The 24062-nt window shown below is 38.8% G+C and overlaps 1 protein-coding gene across 1 annotated transcript in view; it reads right to left on the bottom strand.

The window, feature by feature from the left end:
- The window catches only part of scaf11 (SR-related CTD-associated factor 11), a 651915-nt gene that overhangs the window by 190077 nt on the left and 437776 nt on the right, over positions 1-24062 (bottom strand). The gene's annotated exons all lie outside the window — the stretch shown is intronic.

Below are 24062 nucleotides of genomic sequence, written 5' to 3'. Positions count from 1 at the left end.
ACAGAGAAAAGAAAAAAAATAGGGACACAGTGTGAAAAAAGCTCAAAATGTCAACTTTAATCTCGAAATTTCCACTTTAATGATGTAGTTTATTTTGTCATTAAAGTAGAACATCATAACATTCATCTTAAAATCATTTAATTTACTAGTTTCTCAAATCCCATCGTAACTAAAGTAGCACGTTAAATACTTTGTTTTGTATGTGTTCTTCTATGTGCTCTATGTGTGTGAATCACTATGTGATTCTTAAGCAGGCTTTCTCTTCCTCTGACAGGACACAGAATCCATTACATTCGTGATATTACAGCTCTCTGAATAATTAAAATACTGAGATGTATACTTGATATCATTTCAGTATTCATATCATATCAATTAAAGCATGTATTAAATATGGGAACACGGTGGCACAGTGATAGTGACGAGCTGGCGCCCTGTTCAGAGATTGTTCCTGCCTTACGCAAGATGCTTGCTGCATCGTGTGCGACTTTCAATGAATTCATTTATTTGCAGCAGTACTTTCTCTTTCAAACGTACTAACCTCCAATTCCTGTCCTTCCTTTTCTTTCTCCAAGTAACCAATCGCCACACAATCAGCTCTGTAATAGATGTTAAGCCATCTGTAAGCTTAGAATGCCAATTCTTCAAAACGTTTAAGGAACATTGAAATATCTTCGTAGTACATGTTTAATTATTCTATCCATCTATCCTTCCAGTGTTGTGCCAGCCTCAGCAAGAATACAGCGCGAGGCAGGAACAATCCCTGAACCGCCAGCTCCTTGCTAGTGCTGCGACACCGTGTCCTCACATGTTTAATTATTAACAATATAGATTATTTAAATCAGGGGTCCCCAACCCCAGGTCTGCGGCCCACTACTGGGCTGCAGCCGTCTGACAGCCGGGTCACGAGAGAACTGCCGGCAACGGAGACTCACTCAGACTTTTCAGAACGCTTGGCGGGCGGAGCTTTGCAGCAGCGCAGAGAGAGGAGAGAAACCAAGGTGAGAGAGTATTACAACAAAGTATTTTTATGGTCCCGACGGTTTCCCCATATGACACGAGCAACGTTCCCTCTAAGGACTTGGGTGTTGTGAGCCAAATTTTTTTTTTGTGAGCCAAAATTTTATCAATTTCAAAACTTGTGAGCCACTTTCTCCTTACCGGCTTCGATTTGTTATTTTACCAACATCGGTTGATTGCGCTTTTTATCAACGCTTCTGTAGGCCTTCGTTTTAGTGGCGATGAAGTATGTCATTTACAAAGTATGTTATTTAGAATTACAAAGTAAAATTACTTGAAAATTCAAAAGTTAAGCATTATAAATATTAATACCAATTTATTAAATTACCAATAGATAGTCATAATCCCAAATCAGTAAGTTTCAAGTGAAACAGTGTGGTAACTTAAAATCAAACTTGAAGTCTTGTACATGTATCATGAATGTCTATTTCTGTACATGTCTTACAGTCTTTCTCTTCTTCCCTTTTCTTTTTTCCAAAACTTATAAACACTGTTGATATTTACATCATATCCAGCTGCTGTGTACAGTTTAATTCGCATAAGATTTTCCAGGTGATCACTGTCCAAGCGATTCCTGGTCTTAACTTTAATGGCGTTCATCAAGCTGAACCCCCTTTCACAATCAGCACTGGAAGCTTGAAAAGTTCCACAAACATCAAGCAAAAGATTTAGTCCTTTGAATTGCTCCTGCTCCTGCTGGGTGAATGCTAGTATGTCCTGAAATGTATTCATTAATCCAGCTTTCATTTTCTCTGAAACGATGCATTTGAAATCCGAAAATTCTTTACAAACATCCTTGGCAAAAATCTTCTCATCTTTCTTGAACAAGACAGAGTAACGCTTAGCCAGCTGTGCAAGATTTTCATGACCAAAAGCAAAATCATCCAGATTTCTTTGATTACAGAAATGGTCTTTATCAAATATGCACCAGTCTTTTAATTCATCAGCAGGAAATCTTCTGTCCAAATGATCACAAATTTGCTTAATAAATTTAAGAATGTTATCTGTTTTTACTGGAGATGGGGAAGAAGCAACTAAATCTTTTACAGTGTCACTGAAATGCACGTGTTCCCCCAGATACTGAGACCTCAGTTTCCTGATTTTAGCTTTGGCAAATTGATATGCCTCTACAGTGGTTAAAGCACTTCTCTGGAAAATTTTGCACAGTTCTGCCAGTTCACCAAGTACATCACATAGGATATGTAATGCCACACGATATTCAGGTTTGCTTAATTTATCAATACAATATTTGTGAACTGGATCATTGTCCTCTTCTACTTGTTCTTTGCAATATTCTAACAAAATGTCATAACTCCTATTCAAGGCAAGTACAGCAAAGTGTCTTGAGAGCCATCTAACTTCATTTATAGGTCTAAATGAAACAGCATCACAGTCTGCAGCACTGGCCATTTCCTGAAATTTATTTTTTTTTTACACTTGATCTACTGAACAGTGTATATACTGTTCTTATGAGAGTTTCAATTTCCCTCATTAATGGTAACTGTTTCCAAGCATCATCAATTCCTAGGTCTTCTCGGTGAGCTACACAGTGCTGCTCTAGCAAGTGAGGAATTGATTGTCTTAATATAGCAGCAACACCATTATGCTTTCCAAGCATCACAGATGCACCATCAGATGTAAACATGACCATGCGATTTATGTCCAAGTTATTCTCATTATAAAATCTCCTTATTGCCTCAACTATTGCTGTACTGTTACAAGCAGTCAATTTGGTAATTCCAGCAAAAACAGTTTTATGAATTTTATCAGTAGTTTTTCTAAATTTGATGTACATAATCAGCATTTTTGAAACAGAAATATCTGTACTTTCATCCACCATAAGTGTGTGGAAATCAGATTCTCTAATTTCATTTAAAACTTCTGTTTTTACAACATTGTTAATGCATTCAATGAATTCAAAAGCATAATTTTTGCTTCTCCAACATTCAGGAATTTCTGTGTATTTTGCCACATGGTCATGAATTTCTTGCACAGACAGCATGGATGCATTCAACTTAACTGCAAGTAAAACATTGTCAATCAACACCTTTACCGCTTCGGGATTCGATCTGTCACGTTCATTCAATTCTTGTCTAACAATCCTATCTTCAGGCGTTTCTTTTAAAAAATTTTGTATGAATCCACGATTCTGATTTCGAAGTTTCGTGACAGCATCCAGATGAATTTTGTGACTTACGTGACGCTTCAAGTAATCAATTTTCCATTCACCCCATTTCTTTCCTGAACTCCATTCTCCGTCAACTCCTGCTTTAAGACAAAACGTACAAACAACGTCTTCCGTTTCACGATATTTAAAAATTTCTCCGAGTTTCACATTCTTATGTCCGGACCCATTTGGCAGGATGGTTTCAACCGAATAATCTGTTAACCATTCCTTCTTGAAGTTATTGCGGCTTCTCTTTGTCGCATTACATAGCAGTTCATCTTGAGCTTTGCGCTTCGACATTTTCATAAATAATGAAAAGAAATTGTAAAGTTCAAATTTTTATTTTTTACTGCGAATTTGCGAAAACAGTAATTTAACGAACGTTATGAATGCGAACTGGACCGGACCGGAACTTCCGACCTTTCAGTAGACAACATCATGGACTTTAATTGAAATATAGACCAGCTGAATGGTGGGAAAGTGCACCAATCACGCGGTCACCGGTCACATGCCATATTACACCAGCCAAGGCCCAACTTCGCCCAAGGCCAAAGTTTACTTCGTTATTATGCCGATTGAATCATGTAGCCCGAGACTCCCGAGTCACGCAGGCAACAGGATTCCCGCCAGGCCGCAGTCCGCCAGCACGTGATTTTACGAAAATTAACAAATCGGCCGCCACGTGCGCTAGGATTAAAAGTTGTGCGCCAAGGTTAAACAGTTGGTGCGCCAGCACACGCTAGCGCAGCTTAGAGGGAACGTTGCTTAAGAGTGAATCACACACTCAAGGACGTCAAAGGAAATTAAGGGGAAGTGCATTTAAAACTGAAGCCAGGAAGCAGTTTTTTATGAAAAGAGCTGTGAGACTCTGGAACAAACTACCGAGATATGTAGTTGAAGCAGAAACTTTGAAAACCTTTAAGAAAAATCTGGATGACATTTTGGGACAGCTTAGCTATTAGCTAAACAAATGGTCTTGAGGGACTGAATGGTCTCATTTGTCAAATTTCTTATGTTCTTTTACCTGACAGTTAATTCCCCATGAAAGACATCAAAGCCATTTAGATTATTTTGCAATAACTGGTGTCTTGGCAGTTAGTCACATTTCCAAGAAACACAAAATACAGCCATTTCTTAAGTCTCTCTGTATAGCCTGCGTGTCGTCTTGTTTATTATACAGTGTCTGCGCATTCACCAACATGTTGTCCTGCAACCACTCAGCTGAGTAAATTGGTGGACACAGTGTTTTGCTCTCATATGGATGCTTTCCTTTTTCTTAGTTTTATTTAGTTGATTGTGGAAGAAATCTACATATCTCTCTATTATAAAAAAAAAAATCTTGGAAGGTTGGAAGGTTTTACGAGACGTGATTTTCTCAGAGAGATACTTTCACGTCTCGCGAGACGAGTCTTTGTGCCAAGAGATTTAACCACGCCCGGGGCCGGAAATAAAACAAAAAGTAGATGACAAAGTAGAACGTCGTAAAGAATTCAAAAATGTTGGCATAATACACATGCAGAGCAGGTTAGAGATAATGGAAGTACGAAAATTTAAAAGTCTCAAAAAAAGTATAGTAAAGATCACATTAACGCAAACAAATGGAAATTATTACTCGGTGAAATAACGGAACAGTGAAAAGAGATCAAATATATTGTTCGGATTTAAACTTTAAGTTGGAGACTTGTAGATTGTCTAATTTGTGTTGCCATGAGGGAAAAAAAAAGTAGTGTTTCTTCCCAATGAAGAGGCATATCCGTGAGAATTAAAAGATTTGTTGTTTGGTGAAAGTGAAGTCCTGCGAGAGAAAATTTCAAACACGCACACGGTTCAATCATTTCTCATTTGTGTGAATGCTATTGTCAGACACATTTCTTGTAGAGAGAAAGAAACAATATTCCATCACGGCAGTTATATGTTGCATTGTCACGATGTAATTCTAAACACGGAATCAAAATTCAATGCGATATTGATGAAAAGGTAAAAGCGAAAATAGATCGAAGTTCACCGCACAAGATGCAGGTCATGTGGCATGGCAGCAGCAGCAGCAAGCCAGCAGCTGACTGAGCAAAGAGGAGGTTAAAGAAAATGCATTTGTCTCCCATTGCATCACCGTTTAAGAGGAGGGGTGGGCGAGCAAACTACTAGGACAAGTTTGATTAAATGTCTTTGAGTCAGAAACCAGGCAGGACAAAACGGGTTCAATGTATCTTTACTTATCTCCTCAGCAAATGCAGAAGAGAAAGCATTCATCACAGCAGTCAGTTACAGAATGATCAGAAAAATAAGGGCAGAGGTCTGTTTTATAAACAACTGAATTTACACAACAGTGCTGATTAATGCATACATTTATTCTGATTAGTTTGTTGATTTACACCACAAATAAAATATAAAAATAAAATAAAAGTCTATTCTGTTACACTCTTCTTCTTCATATATATATATTTTAGGTTCTGCTATTATCCTTGAAATTACCAAGGATGTTACCACAAGAGCCAACCAAAAGCCCTGGATGACGAGAGCAAGTACACAAACATCTGTGTAACAAACACTTCAGCAGCACCAGAGACACACATCGTATGTGGCAGGGCGTTCAGACAATTACAAACTACAAGCCCAGCCCACACAGCAGCGATGGTGATGCCTCTCTACCGGATGAGCTGAACAATTTCTTCGCATGGTTTGAGGCGCAGAACAAAGTGCCTGCGAGAAAAGCAACACCTCCCTCCACTGACCAGGTACTCTGTCTCTCCATAACTGACGTGAAGAGGACTCTATCCAGAGTCAATCCATGCAAGGCTGCAGGACCTGACAACATACCTGGTCATGTGCTCAAAGAATGTGCCAGTCAACTGGCTGGTGTCCTCACAGACATCTTCAACACATCTCTGAGCCAGTTGTCAGTCCCAGCATGCTTCAAGTCGACCACCATCATATCAGTGCCGAAGAAGTCATCAGTGACATGCTTGAATGACTACCGACCAGTTGCACTTACGCCAATCATCATGAAGTTCTTCGTAAGGTTAGTTATGTCACACATGAGGATGCCATATGCTTTGCCCTTCACCTCTCCCTGATACATCTGGATAAAAAAGACACATATATCAGGATGCTATTCATAGACTTTAGCTCTGCCTTTAACACAATCATCCCTCATAAGCTGGTTGCAAAACTGAGCAGGATGGGCCTGAACACCACCCTCTGCAATTGGATTCTGGACTTCTTGACAGAGAAGCCCCAGTCAGTTTGGATGGACTGCAACACTTCCAGCAACATCACACTGAGCACTGGAGCGCCACAGGGCTGCGTACTTAGTCCACTGCTCTTCACCCTGCTGACTCACGACTGCACAGCCATGCACAACACCAACTACATCATCAAGTTTGCGGATGTTACGACGGTGCTGGGACTGATAAGCAGGGATGATAGAAACAGCATACAGAGATGAGGTGGAACGGCTGTCTGCATGGTGTGAAGGCAACAATCTATCTTTTAATTGTCGATAAGACAATAGAGATAATAATGGACTTCAGAAAATCACATCCTGCCCACATCCCACTCAGCATCAATGGTTTAGATGTGGAGACTTTTAGGAGTACTAAGTTCCTCAGTGTGCACATAACTGAGGAACTTACATGGACGCATAACACCTCATCACTAATCAAGAAAGCCCAGCAGAGACTACACTTCCTGAGGCAGCTGAAGCGAGCAAGTCTTCCTCCTTCCATCCTCACCATGTTCTACAGAGGCACCACTGAGAATGTTCTGACCAGCTGCATCACTGTCTGGTATGGCAACTGCAACATATCTGACCGCAAGTGCCTTCAAAGGATAGTGAAGACAGCAGAGAACATTATTAGGGTGCCTCTCCCTTCACTGCAGGACATGTTTTACAAACACAGTGTCCGCAAGGCCTGCAGCATTGTGCAGGACTCCTTACACCCCTCACATGGACTTTCACACTTCTGCCATCCAAGAGAAGATACTGCAGCATCAAAGCCAGATCTGACAAGCTGCAGGATAGTTTTTACCCCCAAGCTGTTAGACTCCTTAACACCATGCTGCCACCTGGGATCTTCCACACGGCCTCAACCACCTCTAAAAACAGAACTTTTATACATGTGAGCCACTGTCCTGCAAAGATGAGTGTGCAGGTAGAAAAGAACTGAAAATCTCATACTGACCTTTAAATATTTTAACACTCTTGTTATCCTTCTGCTGTGAAACATTCTGACCTGTCATTGTTTACACATGTCTTAAACAACTATTAGCATACACTGATAATTTCTGTATTATCTATATCTATTATTTATTTATTATATTACATATCTATTGATTATATTTATGTATCTAGATTGCTATACCATACATTGCATCAATGTTCATATTGCTAACTACATGTCAATATTGCTGCTACTTCTTTGTCTTGTCTTTGCACAATGTCTTGTCTTCTTTGTGTTTTAATTTTAAATTTAAATTTTAATTCTATTTTTAATTTATTATTTGCACTTCATGTTTTTACACTGTGGACCCTAAGCTTCGCAATTTCATCTATCAGTATACTTGTATATGGTTGAGATGACAATAAAGTCCACTATGACTTTGACTTTTGACTTTGAAATCTTTGTGTATGTGACAACTATTCAGTCTTGTTGTTTACTGGACATTGCTGATCTCTTAATCATCTCCATGTACATTTTGTGTATTACATCAACCATTCTTCTAATACATTCTTGTCTTTATTCACTTTACCATTTCAGTAGTTCTTTTCATGACTTTTCTTAAACAATTGCTTATATATTTTAATGTGTGCTGCAAATCAAATTACTTAACTATTGCTATCTCCAAAATTATTCTCTCACATGAGCCATGCCAGTTATGTTCCGTGAGAATGGCTCATGGCAGCAGCTACAGTATGTATTTATTAGGCTAAAAGTTGAGTTCTCAATGCTTGCTAATTTGTCAAACATACATAATAATCATTGTAGCTGACAACAGAAACAACATAAATAACAAAATTATATACAAAAAACAGAGCTGTCTGTGAAGAGAAACACACAACAGCTTGCCTCCCTTTGATGCCATGAGTCAAGCTCAGCACGGAAATTTGCTGTAATTTACCCCTGTATACTATTTTGTAATTTTGCATAAAAAATGAGCTTGGCTCCTCCTAACCCTAAGATTTGACAAACAGGTTGAGTAAATGAAGATTAATGGACAACGTGGTGCTTAGACCAGGACTCCATTTGAGTGTTCTCCACATGTTTTGGGGATTCTGGTTGTCAGGTTGGTCAGTGAGTCTAAACTGTTTGAATTTGGACATGTGTAAGAATGTGTGTCTTGTAGCCTTAACTATGGCTAGAATGAGGACCAATTCTCAGTGAGCCTGTTTTGCTCAAAGCAGGTTGAGTGATGTCAAACTTACTGTGGGACTCCTCACAACAAGACCATGAACAGAAGCTAAAGCTGAGGATATAAAGATAAATATAAATATATGCAAATATATGTAAATTAAATTGATTTATTATAGGGAAAAATGTAGTAAATAAAAGGGTAGAGTGGTAGCCGGATAAGGATACAAAAATATGGACAAAATAATAAGCTGTATGGCTCTCTGGGCTTAACTTTACCATGGTCACTCCCTGTCTATGAGATCAAGTACCTTGCATGCTGCACCTTTATTTCTCTCTTTCTGCTCATTCCTCCTACCTTTCTCCTTTTCTTCAGAGGCCTCTCTTCCACTTGCCAGTTGTATTCTTGCCACTGCTAGATCTCAACTAGCCCTTTCTGGAACTGCTTCAGAGGACCACTAATGGAGGTCAGGAAAGCTAGGGAACTCATATGGTCATCCTGACAGAACTCCCCCCCCAAGTATACCGGTGTTTCTGGAGTCTTACTCTTCAAGTAGCAAAGGGCCAGGCAGCACCAGAATATGTAACCATAATATCAGGGAGATATAGTATATAAAAACTACATGGGAGACTTTAGGCATGCCCACCCCAAGTGTCCTGGACATACATAGATGTCCCAGAAAGCACTTGGTCTTGAGCTCCACAAATAATATTGGGACTAAAAACTATAGAGGAAGAGACAGAATTACATTTTGAATACTCGCTGAGGTCAGGACCAAATATATTGTTTTTAACTGTGCACCAATATCAAAATGCTAACCGGAAATTGTTGTCAAAAATAAGCGTTGCAAATTCTAAATCTAGAGAAATTGTAGTTTGTGTTTTCGTTTTAGTAATTGAAACAACATTCAGATAAGCTTAAAATATGTGCCACCATCTTTTATAGTCAGAATGAGGTGACCTATCATAAGAACATAAAAACAGAAGAACATAAGAAATTTGACAAACGAGAGAAGACCATTCAGTCCATCAAGCCCATTTGTTTATCATGTGACTTCTACATGACGTAACCTGCAAGGAATGTAAGAAACTGTGAGCAATATATAAAAGACAAACATTAACAAGGCAGCATGCATATTACAACAAAAACAAAATGCCATCACCAGAATAAACAATAAAAAATGATAAATGCATGTGCAATAATTTAATAAACGAAGCAACATGATTTTAGCATGTGTAAAAAAACAAGATTATACAACATTGATTGTTTTCATAATCTATTTTACTTTGTTGATTTTTATCTGGGTACTCAGATTTTCCTTCTGCATCCTAAAACTGTCACCTTAAATTGAATTAGTGACCTTAAATTGGCCCTGCATATGTAGGAGTGTATGTGTGTGTGTGTGCAATGCAATGCAATGGCACCCCATCCAGAGTGTATGTATCTGATGCTTCTAGGATAGACTCCAGTCCTAGTGACTGTGAATTAAACAGGTTTATCATTCAGTATCATTAACAGCATAACCACACTTTGGCTCCATGTGCTTTTGGTGCTTATAAAATACATTTAAAGAAGTTGTGGATTGGTGAGCTTACAAGGAGCTGAGCTTATCGAGCCTGAAAAGGAAAGAAGGTTAGAGTCACATTATTTTGGCTGTATAGCCTTCATAAGATGTGCAAGTTTTTTTTCCTCTGCAGATGTATGCCAACACCATCCTACACTAACTCCTTTATATTCTAAGGTGATAAAATTGACATTGTTCTGCATTGAGCTGCCTTATGACCTAAAAACTATGCATTGTGACAGTATATCCTTGTATTAAGGGAGAAAATTGTAGTCCACCAAGGAAACTGGTATAAACAGGTTGAGGGAAAGCAAAAGCAACACAAAGAGAATCTTCCATACAGGACAAAACTGTGGCTCAGACTCACTTACAGATGGCTGCATGGCTCACTGTACTGATATATCGCCTCGTCTTCAAAATCATGACACCAAACTTACTTTTTATAATTTCTTTAATATTCCCCCTTTACAAACTATTAGAAAAATCATGCGATACAACTATATGAACATGCAATAGGCACTGAATTGGTGAAAAAAAAAAGAAAGAAACACATTTTCTGCATCATTTTAAATGTACGTGGTTAGAGAATAAATAGCTGAAGTTTCAGTTGTCGCAACCAGGGCCTTTAAGTAGTCTGCTTTGAAGGCTGACCCAATGCTGTGGTTTCAGTTTCTGGGAAAGGAAAAAACTGTTACATCATCTTTTAAAACTTGATGTCCAATGAGCACACAAGTCAGTATCTGAATGTTCAGGATGTTGGGATAAGCCTGTGAATTCCCCTTATATTAATAACCAGAATGCAATGCTCCCCACCCTGATGTGCCTTGATTGTGTGTGGACAGATCTGAAAGATTCACATAGTGTATGGCAGGCAGGTACTTTGTGCGTGTTAGATCTAACTCTCCTACAGGGCCGAGAGACTGGTACTGTCCTACATTGCAAGGTGTTTCTAAATATGACCAAAGTTCATTTTCAGATGAGTGATTTCAGTTCTGTTCTTCATTAGCCATATTTATGATGAATTATTAGTAATTTTTTCAATCATCTACAAACTCTTTGGCAGTCATGACTGCTGAAATTTTCACTTACTTGCACAAAAATAATAATAAGAAGAAGAAGAAAAGAAGAATGAAGGTGAAAAGTAATGAAGGTGTGGTTTTAATTTCATGGAAAGTCCAAGCTCATCATCTGTTGCATTCTACAGTGTATTCATTTTGCTCATGTTCCGTTATTTATTTCTGTCATGTAATTGGGACAATCAGATCATTTCATTATTTTGTGACTTGATGTGAGGACATGTGTGTGATGAGTGTTGCTGTTTCTCTTTTGTTGCTTTGCACTGTATCTTTGATTGCTTTATAAATAACATTTTTTACTGTGAAGGATGATGTATAAAATAAAGCTTGACAGAACACCAAAAAGATATTCCTAGACCTTAAAATTATTATATAAAGGATCTGTTATTTTATAACGCTTCTTGTAGTTTAAAAGCAATGTAATTACCTTGGGGGGTCAAGCATTGGGTGCATGTCACTGCATGAAACCTGCTCAGGATAAAGCAGGTTTAGAAAATGGATGGACGGATGGCTACATTAGAGAATGAAATCTATGGACATGTTAAAATATTGTTTATAAGTTAATGTAAATGTAAATAAGTGACAGATTACATTAATACATAAAAAAGAGAATTTTCATTGAATGAATGCATGTTGCCACATATCTGTCAGGAATTCATTTTTAAAAATGAATGATCCAGAGATCAACAGGTTCAATTCAAAACTGTTCAAAATTTTTTTGTTTTAATCTTTACCTCTTGTTTGTTTTGTTTTCTGTTATTGCTTTGTGTCTGGGTTTCCGTTTTAATTGTCTCCATTCTCTGCAACACCATTTTGTCGTCTTGAGCATGGTTTTTTATTTGGTATCATGGTGCACACAAGTGTGACATGGAACACCAACACCACTATCCTATAAATGAGATGAACAACAATGTACCTAAAGTTTGATCAAACAAAAGGATTCTCTTCACTACAGACAACATGGTCAAGAAGCAAAAAACTCAAATCAAAACTAAAATACACACATTAATAGTAAAGGTAAGACGAGATTGTGTATTGTTTCAGTCTAAAGAATTTAGTCATGCTCTTTAATGTGTTGAAACATTAAGGAATATTCTCAGTGTAATGAACCTGCTAGTGACTCTGACAACTCTTTTGCTATTTCCATAAGAAAGATTTGTATTTCTGCTACTTGCTAAACCTTTGACTGCGGTGGGTTGGCACCCTGCCCGGGATTGGTTCCTGCCTTGTGCCCTGAGTTGGCTGGGATTGGCTCCAGCAGACCCCTGTGACCCTGTGTTCGGATTCAGCGGGTTGGACAATGGATGGATGGATGGATAAACCTTTGATCACCAGGTCTCTGATTTTATCATCCTGAACACAGCAACAATGCAGATTAAAGCAACCAATATATAGGCTGAGGTCTTCAAACCTAACAAATGATGTGCAGCAGCTAGGATTTGAGCTTGTTTTATTGCTGCCTAATCTGGGAGCTGTTGCTGCTACTACATCAACATCAGTAGCTGTAATCAAACAGCGTCAGTTCCCATTGCTAGAACATAATGCATGTTATCCAAATAGCTGTAGGAGCTCCTTAATTCAATGTGCATTATTTTTTTAACTTTAGCCAAATGATAGAAACCTCCTTGCTGCAATATACTTTAGAATTTCTTATGTCAGTGTCATTCATTTTTGCATTCCCAGAACAAGAAAGTTATTGCTGTCAGTGCGTTGATAAATTTGAAACAGGGTAATATATCAACATGTAAAAATATTAAAAATTTCGAAGCACTTTTTGATGACTGAAAATGAAATGACAACACTTTAATTTCAGTTCAATTTGAGTAAATCATTTCATTAAACGGCATTCAAAAATTCTAAAACAAAAATACACTTCTGACTAAGGTTAAACAATACAAAAAGGCAAAATTCAAAATACAATGAAGAAAAGGCCAAATAATACAAAAGCTAACAATACCAAAAAATACAATAAGGAAGAAAAGGCCAAGCAGTATATACTTCAATGTATCAAAATATAATAATTAGGAAAAGCCGGGGCTATATAAAGGCCAAAACATCTAAAAATACAAAAATAAGGAAAAGTCAAAGCAATAAAAAGGCCAAAAATACAATAATGAGGAAAAGGCCAAACTATAAATAAGGCCAAAAGTTTGAAAAGGTCGAGAACTACTAAAGGCAAAAATGCAAGTGCAGACGAAACCAAAGTGACCTTCAACTGATATTATTTACTTTGTTTGAGAAGAAGGAAATCCAAAGCCACACTGAAAGATAACAAAACTCAGTACGCAAACTTTCTACTTATCCTGGAGTGGGGTGCCATTTAAGGGCAGAGCACACTCATGTTCAGAACCGTATTGCCTTAAATAAAGCAAACTTAAAATTGCCAATCAACCGCTGTTTTGGGGATATGGTAGGAAGACAAAAGAAAGGACCAATTTGTTATGATTCTTGCCATGAAAATGGCCTGGCCCTAAAACCAAGAAACAGGTTTTCAGACTAAACAGGACCAACAATTGAGAGTCAGAGTAACAAAAATTAAACATAATCTTAGAAGGCAAGGCCGAATTGATAAAAACAAAATTCTTTAGTATTATGAAAGAATTTATCTCAACATTTTAAAAAAAAGAAAAGCAAAAAGGAATCAAAAAGGTAACTAAAAGGTAAACCCTAGGAAAACAAAGCCAATCTAGAATCCAAAAATCTTAGTCCTCAATTAAGTCAAAGTTTTTAACAAAATAAGAAAAACAAACATAGATTAACAAAATCCAAAACAGAGCCAAATGACAAGTTTTTTTCACCACAATGCCAAAACAAGAGCGACTATCCTCTTAGTCCAAAATATAGGCTGTAATCCGTCCCCTGAGGTTCAGTTCATTAAACACAAGCAACATAAGACACAAAACTTGAAATACAACTATACAACATAATAAATCAACAACACAATACTCATAGAAAAGTAAACACAATTAAATGAACAAAAGCACAATCACAATTTACAAAATAATATGTACAAGACAACAAAAATATTATATTAAAGGATAGCATGGAAAGCAAGTACACAATCCACAAAAACTGTACCTATGGTAGGTTTCAAAACCAAAACTGTGGAGCTCTGAGGTAGCAGTGTCAAATTACTATACTATTATTATTATCAGATGCCAGCCAAGCCTTGTTCATGGAAGTTTTATTTTATATGGGTATAAAAGGACACATAACTAGTTGTGTCAAATGCTAAGTGGAGTATTGTAAGTGATGCCCTGACCAATTGCCGTTCCTCCTACCTAAAAGAATGTGAGGTTGGAGTAGATTGGGAATTTAAACACTATATCCTGGTGGATAGGGCAAACATCAGCCAGTTTGAAGCTGATTGAAGCTGATCAGGTGAGTGGCTTTTTTCCAGTAGCATACTCTTAGGTGAATTGGCTTTTATACTAGGATGGTGCTTCATGTTATAATGGCAGTACACTGGGAACCTTTATACCTATACTTCATGTTGTTTTACAAGAGTTATGTAAAAAGCATTGGGTGAATAGATATTTACTAGCTATGATGGGCTGAATAGCCTGCTTTTCTCATTTACTAGATCCACATATAGCGCTACAAGATCCCCTAGATCCCCTTCAGTAATGGTCTAACCAAAGCCAAATTGTTCACTGTTGACTCGATATTTTTAGGACGGTGGACCATTCATTGTAATCTTGAGTCTCAGACACAGGCAAAAAGAGGGTTGAAGCCTCCAAAAATAGCAACAAAAACAGGCCAGCACCTTCACTGGCCAGCCAACAATAGGCTTATTCCTGACCAGGTCCCTCCCTAACCACTATCTGCAGGTTTCAACCTGAACAGGCTCAAAGTAGGGAAACTGTTTTTTATAATTTAAAATGTTCAAAATATTAAAAGTGTCTCACAAGTCAAGTCAAGTCAAAGTGAACTTTATTGTCATCTCAACCATATACAAGTATACAGATAGACGAAATAACCAAGCTAAGGATCCACAGTGTAGCAACATGAAGTGCAAATAAATTAAAAATAGAATTAAAATTTTAATGTAAATTTAAAATTAAAACACAAAGAAGGCAAAACATTGTGCAAAGACAAGACAAAGAAATAGCAGCGATATTGACGTGTAGTTAGCAATATGAACATTGATGCAATGTATGGTATTTGCAATCTAGGTACATAAATATAGTCAATAGATATGTAATATAATAAATACATAATAAACAATAGATATAGATAATACAGAAATTATCAATGTATGATAATAGTTGTTTAAGACATATGTAAACAATAACAGGTCAGAGTGTTTCACAGCAGAAGGATATCAAGAGTGTCAAAATACTTAAAGGTCAGTATGAGATTTTCAGTTCTTTTTCTACATGCACACTCATCTTTGCAGGAAAGTGGCTTGCATGTATAAAAGTTCTGTTTTTAGAGGTGCTTGAGGCCGTGTGGAAGATCCCAGGGGGCAGCTTGGTGTTAAGGAGTCTAACAGCTTGGGGGTAAAAAATCTCCTGCAGCCTGGAAGATCTGGCTTTGATGCTGCAGTATCTTCTCTTGGATGGCAGAAGTGTGAAAAGTCCATGTGAGGGGTGTAAGGGGTCCTGCACAATGCTGCAGGCCTTGCGGACTCTATGTTTGTAAAATATGTCCTGTAGTGAAGGGAGAGGCACCCTAATAATGTTCTCTGCTGTCTTCACTATCCTTTGCAGGCACTTGCAGTCGGATATGTTGCAGTTGCCATACCAGACAGTAATGCAGCTGATCAGAACACTCTCAATGGTGCCTCTGTAGAACATGGTGAGGATGGAAGGGGGAAGACTTGCTCGCTTCAGTCGCCTCAGGAAGTGTAGTCTCTGCTGGGCTTTCTTGATTTGATGAGGTGTTATGCATCCATGTAAGTTCCTCAGTTATGTGCACACTGTGGAACTCAGTACTCCTAACAGTCTCCACATTGAAACCGTTGATGCTGAGTGGGATGTGGGCAGGATGTGATTTTCTGAAGTCCACAATATCTCTTTTGTCTTGTCGACATTGAGAGATAGATTGTTGTCTTCACACTATGCAAACAGCCATTCCACCTCATCTCTGTATGCTGTTTCATCATCCCTGCTTATCAGTCCCAGCACCGTTGTATCATCCGCAAAGGGAGAAACCACAAAACCATAAAACTCTGGCTTGTAAAGACAAAGCAAAACAATGAGTCTTTTTAAATGAAGGGTTTTATTCATAAAATAAAAAATAACAAAAAAATGCTCAAATGAGTGATAAAAGGAACATGCCTAAAGGCAATTCAATGGAGTAAAGTGGAGGAACTGGCGATCAAAAAGAAGAAGACGAAAGGTGAGCCACAAAGAACAAATCCCAAAACAAAATCCATAATCAGAAACCAGAAACTAGAACAGCAAATAATCAGAAAACAAGAAAATCCACAAGAAAAAACAATACTGACTTCAAGGAAATTCAATAAACCTCTGCTGAATCCTTTCCTCTGGTCTATTTATCTAGTCAAAGGGAAGGTACAGCAGCAGTAATGTCAGGGTGGTCCTGCATCCTGGGACTCCACCCACTGTCATAAACTTGAAGTTTCAAAGTACAAAAGTCAAAATAAGTTTCAAAAGAACTTTCAAATGCCCACTAGAGGGGCATATCATTGTCAAACCCCAGCTAATAATAAAGGCAAGCACTGAATCTTTATAAAATAAAAAGGTTTATTTCCCAAGAAAGCTCTATAAATAAATTAATGAAGCTCTGTAGAGCACATTAAGCAAAAAGAAGTTTCCAGCAAAGGCAATCCAAGGCAAACAAGTCCCAGAAAAGAAATCAAATGCAAGGTCAAAAACACACAGGGTCAGTAAACTCACCACTTCCAGGCATGTATTGAAATGACCCTACAGATTTATAGGGCAGAGGGCAGGTGTCCCAAACTCTTGGGAGACCACCCACAAAACACATGGGACATAACACAGACAGCTTATATAAATAAGAGAATTTAAAAAGGAAGAATAATGCACATAAACAGCATAAATTAAAGAATAAAAAACAAACAGAAGAGACATAAAACATGCATCTGAATCCCTTCTAGAGGAGGATACTTGGCTGAGACATGACACCCACAAAGTACATGGAATGGCTGCACATGTATAGGGATAATGACTCATTAACAAATAATTAACAGAACTAACAGAAATAACATAACAGCATGAAAAATAATAATTAAAAATTAACACATACATCTGATATATCTGATACACCTGTATGAGCATGTCTTTCAAGTCAAGTCAAGTTGGGGAGCATGCACTGGTACAGTGCTTTGCCGCATCCACTACACGACGAAACAGCTCAGGATCTCGGTTGGCAATCCCCCAGGCAGACATGCAGTCCAGTCACACCCTCCGGAAATGACCCTCTATTTGCCGCAGCCAGGTGTTACATGGGCGTCCCCTTGGTCTGGTGCAGCCACTCAGGTCCCCAACAATGAGGATCTTACGAGCTGGATCACCCTTGGGGAAACGCGCCACATGGTCGTAGTGCTGTAACTGATGCTCCCTCACAATATAGGTAATGTGCCTCATTCGGGACTCCATGAGCAACCACTCATTCGACACAAAGTCAAACCAATAGTACCCAAGGATTTTTCGGAGAGATACAGTACCAAAGGAGTCCAGTCTTCGTCTCAGGTCACTGGATAGCGTCCATGTCTCGCAACCATATAGCAAGACATGAAGCACCAGGACTGTAAAGACTTGGACCTTCGTCCTTTTGCATAGATATCTGGAGCACCACACACCCCTTTCCAGCGACCTCATGACCCCACCATGCTCTCCCAATCCGTCTGCTGACTTCATAGGAAGAGTTACCAGAGACATGAATGCCACTGCCAAGGTAAGTAAACCTCTCAACAAGGACAACACTCTCTCCGCAAACAGACACAATGCTGACGGCTGTGCCCAAGAGGTCATTAAAGGTCTGGATCTTGGTTTTTATACAGGACACTCGCAAGCCCAGACACTCAGACTCCTCGCTCAGTCTCTCAAGCGGCTATGATATCCAGCAACCTCAAGGGCATCCCGCGAACCCTCAGGATGTCCCACAGGGCAGCTCGATCAACTGAGTCGAATGCTTTATGAAAATCGCCAAAGGCTATCTGAATATCTGCCGATATTCGCGTTTGCGCTCCATGAGAACCCTCAGTGCCAGGATGCGGTCGATGGCAGACTTCTTAGGCTTAAAACCAGACTGTTCCGGTTGCTGGTAGGTGAGCAAGTGATCACAGATACTATTGAGGACGACCCTAGAAAGTACCTTTCCCGGCACAGAGAGCAGTGTTATCCCCCTGTAGTTGCCGCAATCCAGGCGATCACCATTCCCTTTCCAGATAGGGACGACAAGTCCCATTTTCCAGTCAGTTGGGATGATGCCTGTCTCCCAAATGGAAGCAAAGATTGCTTGCAATGCCAGGAGGACAGCCTTACCACCAGCCTGGAGAAGTTCACCCTGGATACCACAGATCCCTGCAGCCTTTCCTCCCCTTAGCTGGTTCACCATCTGTGCAATCTCAGTGATATTGGGTGGTTCACAGCTAATTGGAGGATCAGCCTCAAGAATCGTGGACCCAGAGATATCCAACGTGCTAGCCAGAGGATCAGCTTTGAACAACTGCTCAAAGTAGCCAGCCCAGCGGGTCACAACTGCAGTGTCACTATGTCAGTGTCACATGTCTTTACTTTAATTAATCAAACCCGTATGAAAATTGTTGAGGTGAAGCTCATACAAATAAGCCATCAGTAGAAGGATTCAACATCAAGACAACAGTAGTTATCACTTATCAACAATCCCCAAATAACGTCTTAACAAAACAATTAAACATGTACTTTAGGTTGGTGGTCATGGTAATATGGGTCACAGCCTGCCGTTAAATACTATTATAAAACAACACAGTCCTGGTCCAGGCTTTCAAACTCCAACAATGTTTAACAAATATAAACAGAGTAAATTAAGGGTGGACATTCAATTATTTGAGATATCTTTTATTTTGTAATGCCCTGTGAGTCAGAGATGTTCCATAGCACTGCTATACAGTACCTGTTTGAGTGTCTGGTCAACTGAGCAGTTTTGTTATGTGAGTAATGCAACAAACATGAACCTCCTTGTGTCTGGAATAGTATTGCTCTTTTTAAAATTTTATGAAACCGAAGACATAACATGACAGGCTGTGACAGACCAGATTTTATTTTGATGACCTTATGTTTTAGTATATAAGACCAGAACGTATCCACAGATGGAGATGGCTTCTAATGATTTTAGAAGCAGTGCACATCAGTCTTTCTAGAGAATTCTAGTTCCTGGCATACCACACGGTGATGGAGAAGGGCAAAACACTTTAAATAGCACAGGGGTCATTGCTTCCAGGGATACTTTAAGCATTTTAAACTGTCTCAGAAATAACTGCCCCTGGTGAACGTTCTTGACCATAATGGATGTGTCTGAGTGTTTTCTTTTTCAGTTCTTCTGTAGTAGGCAGTATGTATGTATGTACAGTTAGGTTCATAAATATTTGGACAGAGACAACTTTTTTCTAATTTTGGTTCTGTACATTACCACAATGAATTTTAAAAATAACAACTCAGATGCAGTTGAAGTGCAGACTTTCAGCTTTAATTCAGTGGGGTGAACAAAATGATTGCATAAAAATGTGAGGCAACTAAAGCATTTTTTTAACACAATCCCTTCATTTCAGGGGCTCAAAAGTAATTGGACAATTGACTCAAAGGCTATTTCATGGGCAGGTGTGGGCAAGTCCGTTGTTATGTCATTATCAATTAAGAAAATAAAAGGCCTGGAGTTGATTTGAGGTGTGGTGCTTGTATGTGGAAGATTTTGCTGTGAACAGACAACATGCGGTCAAAGGAGCTCTCCATGCAGGTGAAAGAAGCCATCCTTAAGTTGCGAAAACAGAAAAAACCCATCCGAGAAATTGCTACAATATTACGAGTGGCAAAATCTACAGTTTGGTACATCCTGAGAAAGAAAGCAAGCACTGGTGAACTCAGCAACGCAAAAAGACCTGGACGTCCACGGAAGACAACACTGGTGGATGATCGCAGAATCATTTCCATGGTGAAGAGAAACCCCTTCACAACAGCCAACCAAGTGAACAACACTCTCCAGGGGGTAGGCGTATCGATATCCAAGTCTACCATAAAGAGAAGACTGCATGAAAGTAAATACAGAGGGTGCACTGCAAGCCACTCATAAGCCTCAAGAATAGAAAGGCTAGATTGGCCTTTGCTAAAGAACATCTAAAAAAGCCAGCACAGTTCTGGAAAAACATTCTTTGGACAGATGAAACCAACCTCTACCAGAATGATGGCAAGAAAAAAGTATGGAGAAGGCGTGGAACAGCTCATTATCCAAAGCATACCACATCATCTGTAAAACACGGTGGAAGCAGTATGATGGCTTGGGCGTGCATGGCTGCCAGTGGCACTGGGACACTAGTGTTTATTGATGATGTGACACAGGACAGAAGCAGCCGAATGAATTCTGAGGTGTTCAGAGACATACTGTCTGCTCAAATCCAGCTAAATGCAGTCAAATTGATTGGGCAGCATTTCATGATAAAGATAGACAATGACCCAAAACATACAGCCAATGCAACCCAGGAGTTTATTAAAGTAAAGAAGTGGAAAATTCTTGAATGGTCAAGTCAGTCACCTGATCTTAACCCAATTGAGCATGCATTTCACTTGTTGAAGACTAAACTTCAGACAGAAAGGCCCACAAACAAACAGCAACTGAAAGCCGCTGCAGTAAAGGCCTGGCAGAGCATTAAAAAGGAGGAAACCCAGCATCTGGTGATGTCCATGAGTTCAAGACTTCAGGCTGTCATTGCCAGCAAAGGGTTTTCAACCAAGTATTAGAAATTAACATTTTATTTCCAGTTATTTAATTTGTCCAATTTCTTTTGAGCCCCTGAAATGAAGGGATTGTATTAAAAAAATGCTTTAGTTACCTCATATTTTTATGCAATCGTTTTGTTCACCCCACTGAATTAAAGCTGAAAGTCTGCATTTCAACTGCATCTGAGTTGTTTCATTTAAAATTCATTGTGGTAATGTACAGAACCAAAATTAGAAAAAAGTTCTCTCTGTCCAAATATTTATGGACCTAACTGTATGTACTGTCACAAATGTGCGGATGGGAGGCAGCTAAAGGGCTCAAATGAAGGTAATTACCAGTTAGACCGGGGGTGGCAGAGTGCACTAATCCTTTCTCTTATTTCCCTGCAGACCAAATGAGGGAAATTCCCCCTGGTTCTCATGAAGTCACGTCCGGTTCCGCCCCTGAACACGTCCATTCCGGTTCCTCCTGATTGACATCATTCTTTCCCTCTGACTTTAAAACCACCTTGCCTGTTCTATATTGGGTTCTGTATTGGACTCTTGTTTGTAAAGACTTATTTCTTTTTGCATCTGCAGCCAACTTCGAAGTATACAGGAGGCTGCCCCAAACTTTGTTTGTCTTGTCAAGGCTTGTTTATTTACCACAGTATGTATGTATGTATGTTCTGGGCAGCCTCCTGTGATGTTTGAATGAAAGCGAATACCCCAACTTCTCATGAAAGGAAAACTTTACTCAACAAAGAGGAGCTGGATATATGTGCTTCTGGATTTAGGTGATTCTGGAAGACCTGCTGCATCCAGTCCTCAAAGATGAGGCCTCCAAGAACTAATAAAAAATTCTGTAAGAACATTTATATTGGGCAGAATTCCCAGTGGGGGTTTGATAGTCTTTTGGCCTGGAACTCCTGCAGCATTTTTTTTTTTCTCTGTTTCTATTAGAGTTTTTTTTTTGTCCACCTTGGCTATCTGACCTTTTCGAATAGTCATTTAGAAACTTATAAAAAAACTAGGGGGCTCTGCCCCCTGCTCGCTTCGCTCGCCCACCCCCGGGTTTGGTTTACCGGATATACAATTTAAAGAGATTGTTATTTTCATGGGAAATATTACATATGCATTATTTTCACCTTTACTTTGAAAACTTTGTAAAAACAATACTTGTCCTTTATTTCCGGCCCTAGGTGTGGTTAAATCTCTTTCTCGCAGGACGTATAGCCCTGCTTGCATTGTGAAGCGGGGGCGGCTGAACGCACGCTAAGGAGAAGCGGTTGGATCATCTTCTGGCTTGCTGTTGCTGCTGCTGGCAAGCTGCGTGTTCTGCTTGTTGCTTGTCGTTGTTTTAAGAGCTGGGAGCACGTGATGTCCGTCTGCCAAAAGCATTCCAACAACTGCTTGGTTAGATGCCCGTGAACTTGTTGTAAATGTTGTCTCACTGCCTTGTCTCGTGGGACATCAAATTGTCTTCTGAGAAGATCACGTCTCGTCTCCCTAGTCTCCCTCCCAAGAATTTTTTTTTATGAGAGATAACAATTCTGTATTTATGGACTCTAATTCTGTTAATTATATATCTTTCTTATTTAAGTGTATTTATCTTTTGTATACTATTTATTCATTATTATTCTTATCTTAATTTAATTTCTTTTTCTTTGCATGGAGTCAGACTATTCAGGCTGCTCATTTCTGTTTAGTTTGGTTACCTTACTCGTCATACAGGTCGCATTCAAGTGATATGTTTTATAGAATTCACAGGTGAAATGCCTTCATTTGTTTACATTGAATAAAATATTGGTTGCTCTGAATCCCTATTTTGGACTTCCCTGGTTTGATTTGTGCCATTATTGTAATTTCTGCAAATGTATTTTTTTATGTTTATTAATTTTAGCATTATTCAGGTGATTCCATTTTGTTTGGTAAGGTCACCTCCATTTTGTGTCATTCACTGCATAGCAAGGTCCATGCAGTTTACGGGTGCTATGCCTGTTGCCGGTCATGTGATACGAAAGTCATGTGTTATGTTATGTCATCGCGCTCTACCTATTTAAGATGGCAGCATATAGAAGTTTGTTATCTAAGTATTGCATCAAAGACAAAAGAACAAACAATAAATATTGCGAGTTAGGGGTCAATTATTCAAAATTAGTGTTAAGATATTTGCTAAACTTCTTTTCATCATGATTTTCAATTCGTGTTTTGGTTTTGACAACTGATTTTTTTGGTTTTGATTTGCTGAAAGACTATGACTGTAAGATTTCTTAACCTCCTTTACTTATTTTTTCTTTTGTTTAAAATAAAAAAGGAATATGAACGAGACCCTGGTTTTCCACAGGCAATCACTTCATTGGTGAGGTACTGATAATCAGGGTGTGAGTCATTATAGTCATATTTTCCAACTATTAGAGATAAAATACAATAGTCAAGAAAAAAACAGACTGATTGATAGATAAAAGTATTAGATTTGTCATAAAGCATGAAAAGGAGAACTGTGTTAAAAGGAAAACTTTAGTCAATAAAGAGGAGCTGGACATATGTGCCAGATGATTCTGGAATTTAAACAGTATAACAAAGTACTCAGGGTCATTATGAATTCCACTAATCTGTTTTCCCTGTAGGCAAACGTATACAGGTTAGACAGGAACTCGCCCCTGGGTCTTGGCTATAATGCTTACATTTTAACAGAGGTCATGGTGGCAGGGTGTAGTCATTGAGACAGCACATAGTGGCTGTCTTTGTAACAGGCATCAGTGGTCATTTTAAAGCAAGTATCTTAAGACTACCATTCTGTGCTGTTTCCTAAAGCTTTTCCTCCATGTAGCATACACACACAAAAGATCCACCATCTGCGTTAAATAACAGTTTCAGCACATATGAAATGACTGCTGATTAATTAACAGGGAAGACAGATGTACCTAATAAAATTACCACTAGGAAAGCTATCATTTCATTTTTTATATTTGTAAGCTATTTTCACTGATTATTTCACTTCATTT

The sequence above is a fragment of the Erpetoichthys calabaricus genome, chromosome 1, assembly GCF_900747795.2.
Source record: "Erpetoichthys calabaricus chromosome 1, fErpCal1.3, whole genome shotgun sequence".
NCBI lineage: Eukaryota > Metazoa > Chordata > Cladistia > Polypteriformes > Polypteridae > Erpetoichthys > Erpetoichthys calabaricus.
This window is presented reverse-complemented; position numbering and strand designations above follow the sequence as displayed.